Source organism: Tasmannia lanceolata, unplaced genomic scaffold (genome assembly GCF_043159265.1).
Source record: "Tasmannia lanceolata isolate RefF3 unplaced genomic scaffold, GAP_Taslan_0.1 ptg000012l, whole genome shotgun sequence".
Taxonomy (NCBI): domain Eukaryota; kingdom Viridiplantae; phylum Streptophyta; class Magnoliopsida; order Canellales; family Winteraceae; genus Tasmannia; species Tasmannia lanceolata.
The window spans coordinates 13,870,001-13,875,000 of NW_027518689.1; positions in this window are offsets into that span (position 1 = coordinate 13,870,001).

Genomic DNA, 5,000 nt, shown 5'->3' on the forward strand with positions numbered 1-5,000 from the left:
TTGGAAGCAAGCGCAAGACGAGAGCGAATCGAACAAGGGGCCTTGTGCCCATGGTCTTCGCAAGACTGCGTCCAAGGCGCCCGAAAGCCCAAGGGAACCCAAACCCGGCCGACACTTGCAATCGCACATGCTCTCTGCAACACACCATCAATGCCGCCCAACGGGGCCAGCACGAGCAGTCATCCGCGGTCCCCTGGCCCTGCGCACGTTTGTCTTTGAAACCGAGCATCAATGCCACAGAAAGTGCCGGGGCGCCAGCTGGAGCCATCATCCGCGTTGCCATGGCTCGCTTGGCCTTGGCTTGCCAGTCCCCGACACGAGCAATCGCGCATTTTCTTTGCAACCGACCATCAATGCCGCCCAACGAGGCCAGCACGAGCAGTCATCCGCGGTCCCCTGGCCCTGCGCACGTTTGTCTTTGAAACCGAGCATCAATGCCACAGAAAGTGCCGGGGCGCCAGCTGGAGCCATCATCCGACGTGCCATGGCTTTGGTCCCATGGTCTTCGCAACCGAGCATTCGTGACACCCGACGGGGCCAGGACACCAACCCTTCCGACACGAGCATTCGCGCATGTTCTTTGGCCACACAACGGCGCCAGCACGAGCAAAATCATCAGCGGTGCGGTGGCCTTGCACGGCCTTTTGTCTTTGGAACCAACCATCAGTGCCACGGGAAGTGCCGGAGTCCCGGCATCCGCGGTGCCAAGTCATTGCGCCCTTGGTCTCTGCAGCGGGGCATGCCGGGCACTCCCAACCATTGCAAGCAAGCAAGCAAGCAAGAAAGAAAGTAAGTAAGTAAGTATTACATATAGGGGCGGGACATGCGGGGAGATCTGCGAAACGTGCACTACGGGGCACACGCGTACCTACCGGGGCATACCGACCCCTATTGGGGCACACGTGTGCATATCGGGGCATACCGGGCCTATCAGGGCACACGCGTACATACCGGGGCATACCGAGCCCTACTGGGGCACACGTGCGCATATCGGGGCGTACCAAGCCTATCGGGGCATTCGCATGTATCCCAAGGCATACCGAGTCTATCCGGGCATACGCGTTCATACCGGGGCGTAACGGGCCTATCGGGGCATACTTGGACATATCCGGGCAAAAAATGCCCAAAACTTGCGCAACCTTGGCAACCGTGGTCCATTCCTCTCTATATGCCTAGCCCTGGCAACCGTGGTCCATTCCTCACTATATGCCATGGCCTTGTGCCCATGGTCTTCACAAGACAGCATCCAAGGCGCCTATCCGGGCAAAAACGCCCTAACCCTTCCGACACGAGCATTCGCGCATGTTCTTTGGCCACACAACGGCGCCAGCACGAGCAAAATCATCAGCGGTGCGGTGGCCTTGCACGGCCTTTTGTCTTTGGAACCAACCATCAGTGCCACAGGAAGTGCCGGAGTCCCGGCATCCGCGGTGCCAAGTCATTGCGCCCTTGGTCTCTGCAGCGGGGCATGCCGGGCACTCCCAACCATTGCAAGCAAGCAAGCAAGCAAGCAAGAAAGAAAGTAAGTAAGTAAGTATTACATATAGGGGCGGGACATGCGGGGAGATCTGCGAAACGTGCACTACGGGGCACACGCGTACCTACCGGGGCATACCGACCCCTATTGGGGCACACGTGTGCATATCGGGGCATACCGGGCCTATCAGGGCACACGCGTACATACCGGGGCATACCGAGCCCTACTGGGGCACACGTGCGCATATCGGGGCGTACCAAGCCTATCGGGGCATTCGCATGTATCCCAAGGCATACCGAGTCTATCCGGGCATACGCGTTCATACCGGGGCGTAACGGGCCTATCGGGGCATACTTGGACATATCCGGGCAAAAAATGCCCAAAACTTGCGCAACCTTGGCAACCGTGGTCCATTCCTCTCTATATGCCTAGCCCTGGCAACCGTGGTCCATTCCTCACTATATGCCATGGCCTTGTGCCCATGGTCTTCACAAGACAGCATCCAAGGCGCCTGAAAGGCCAAGGGAGCCCAACCCAGCAATGCCCAGCCAAGGCCAGGCATTCCAGTGCCTACCCGGGCAAAAACGCCCAAAGCATGCCCCATTCCTTAGCCTATCCAGGCAAAAACGCCCGAAACCAGCCCATTCCAGTGCCTATCCGGGCAAAAACGCCCAAAGCATGCCCATTCCTTAGCCTGTCCAGGCAAAAACGCCCAAAAACAGCACATTCCAGTGCCTATCCGGGCAAAAACGCCCTAAACCTGCGCATTCCAGCGCCCCGCAGCATGCCACCCTCCTATAGGGTTTGCGCAACCAACCCGCCTAACCACCAGTGGCAACCAAAGGTGCTGTTAGCGACGACTTCTGAAGACGCAACGAGACGCGACGGGTTTGCGCCCAGACGCGACGAGACGATGCGGGATCTGCGCCCAACCATGCCTACACTCGCCGACTTGTTGCGGGAGCTGCTTGCCCAAGCATGCCTAGCGTGCAAGGCCTGCGTGCCCAAGGTCTGTGTGCAAGGCTAGTGCCCAAGGCTAGTGCGCAAGGCTAGTGCCCAAGGCTAGTGAGCAAGGCCTGGGTGCAAGGCTAGTGTGCAAGGCTTGTATGCAAGGCTAGTGTGCAAGGCTGCTGTGCAAGGCTTGTGGGCAAGGCTGGTGCGCAAGGCTAGTGCCCAAGGGTTGTGCCCAAGGCTAGTGCCCAAGGCTAGTGCCCAAGGCTAGTGCGCAAGGCTCGTGCCCAAGGCTAGTTCGCAAGGCTTGTGTGCAAGGCTAGTGCGATGGGCCAGTGCCCAAGGCTTGTGAGCAAGGCTTGTATGCATGGCTTGTGTGCAAGGCTTGTGTGCATGGCTTGTGCGCAAGGCTTGTGTCCAAGGCTTTTGTGCAAGGCTCGTGCGCAAGGCTAGTGTGCAAGGCTTGTGCGCATTGGCAGGTAGCCCACCACCATGCACGATCCAAATGCCACTCACGCGACAACACGGTGCCAAGCCGGGCATGGTGTGCACTCAAAACTAACCAACGGACAGAGGTCATGCGTCATGGGGGGGATCTAGCAAGGCCATGGGGAAGGTCATGGAGGACCTTGGAAGCAAGCGCAAGACGAGAGCGAATCGAACAAGGGGCCAGGACGGGGCCTTGTGCCCATGGTCTTCGCAAGACAGCGTCCAAGGCGCCCGAAAGCCCAAGGGAACCCAAACCCGGCCGACACTTGCAATCGCACATGCTCTCTGCAACACACCATCAATGCCGCCCAACGGGGCCAGCACGAGCAGTCATCCGCGGTCCCCTGGCCCTGCGCACGTTTGTCTTTGAAACCGAGCATCAATGCCACAGAAAGTGCCGGGGCGCCAACTGGAGCCATCATCCGCGTTGCCATGGCTCGCTTGGCCTTGGCTTGCCAGGCCCCGACACGAGCAATCGCGCATTTTCTTTGCAACCGACCATCAATGCCGCCCAACGGGGCCAGCACGAGCAGTCATCCGCGGTCCCCTGGCCCTGCGCACGTTTGTCTTTGAAACCGAGCATCAATGCCACAGAAAGTGCCGGGGCGCCAGCTGGAGCCATCATCCGCGTTGCCATGGCTCGCTTGGCCTTGGCTTGCCAGTCCCCGACACGAGCAATCGCGCATTTTCTTTGCAACCGACCATCAATGCCGCCCAACGAGGCCAGCACGAGCAGTCATCTGCGGTCCCCTGGCCCTGCGCACGTTTGTCTTTGAAACCGAGCATCAATGCCACAGAAAGTGCCGGGGCGCCAGCTGGAGCCATCATCCGACGTGCCATGGCTTTGGTCCCATGGTCTTCGCAACCGAGCATTCGTGACACCCGACGGGGCCAGGACACCAACCCTTCCGACACGAGCATTCGCGCATGTTCTTTGGCCACACAAAGGCGCCAGCACGAGCAAAATCATCCGCGGTGCGGTGGCCTTGCACGGCCTTTTGTCTTTGGAACCAACCATCAGTGCCACGGGAAGTGCCGGAGTCCCGGCATCCGCGGTGCCAAGTCATTGCGCCCTTGGTCTCTGCAGCGGGGCATGCCGGGCACTCCCAACCATTGCAAGAAAGCAAGCAAGCAAGAAAGAAAGTAAGTAAGTAAGTAAGTATTACATATAGGGGCGGGACATGCGGGGAGATCAGCGAAACGTGCATTACGGGGCACACGCGTACCTACCGGGGCATACCGACCCCTATTGGGGCACACGTGTGCATCTCGGGGCATACCGGGCCTATCGGGGCACACGCGTACATACCGGGGCATACCGAGCCCTACTGGGGCACACGTGCGCATATCGGGGCGTACCAAGCCTATCGGGGCATACGCATGTATCCCAAGGCATACCGAGTCTATCCGGGCATACGCGTTCATACCGGGGCGTAACGGGCCTATCGGGGCATACTTGGACATATCCGGGCAAAAAATGCCCAAAACTTGCGCAACCTTGGCAACCGTGGTCCATTCCTCTCTATATGCCTAGCCTTGGCAACCGTGGTCCATTCCTCACTATATGCCATGGCCTTGTGCCCATGGTCTTCCCAAGACAGCGTCCAAGGCGCCCGGAAGGCCAAGGGAGCCCAACCCAGCGATGCCCTGCTATGGCAAGCCAAGGCCAAGCATTCCGGTGCCTATCCGGGCAAAAATGCGATTCCTCTCTATATGCCTAGCCTTGGCAACCGTGGTCCATTCCTCACCATATGCCATGGCCTTGTGCCCATGGTCTTCCCAAGACAGCGTCCAAGGCGCCCGGAAGGCCAAGGGAGCCCAACCCAGCAATGCCCTGCTTTGGCAAGCCAAGGCCAAGCATTCCGGTGCCTAACCTTGGCAACCGTGGTCCTTTCCTCACCATATGCCATGGCCTTGTGCCCATGGTCTTCGCAAGACATCGTCCAAGGCGCCCAAAAGGCCAAGGGAGCCCAACCCAGCAATGCCCTGCTTTGGCAAGCCAAGGCCAAGCATTCCGGTGCCTAACCTTGGCAACCGTGGTCCTTTCCTCACCATATGCCATGGCCTTGTGCCCATGGTCTTC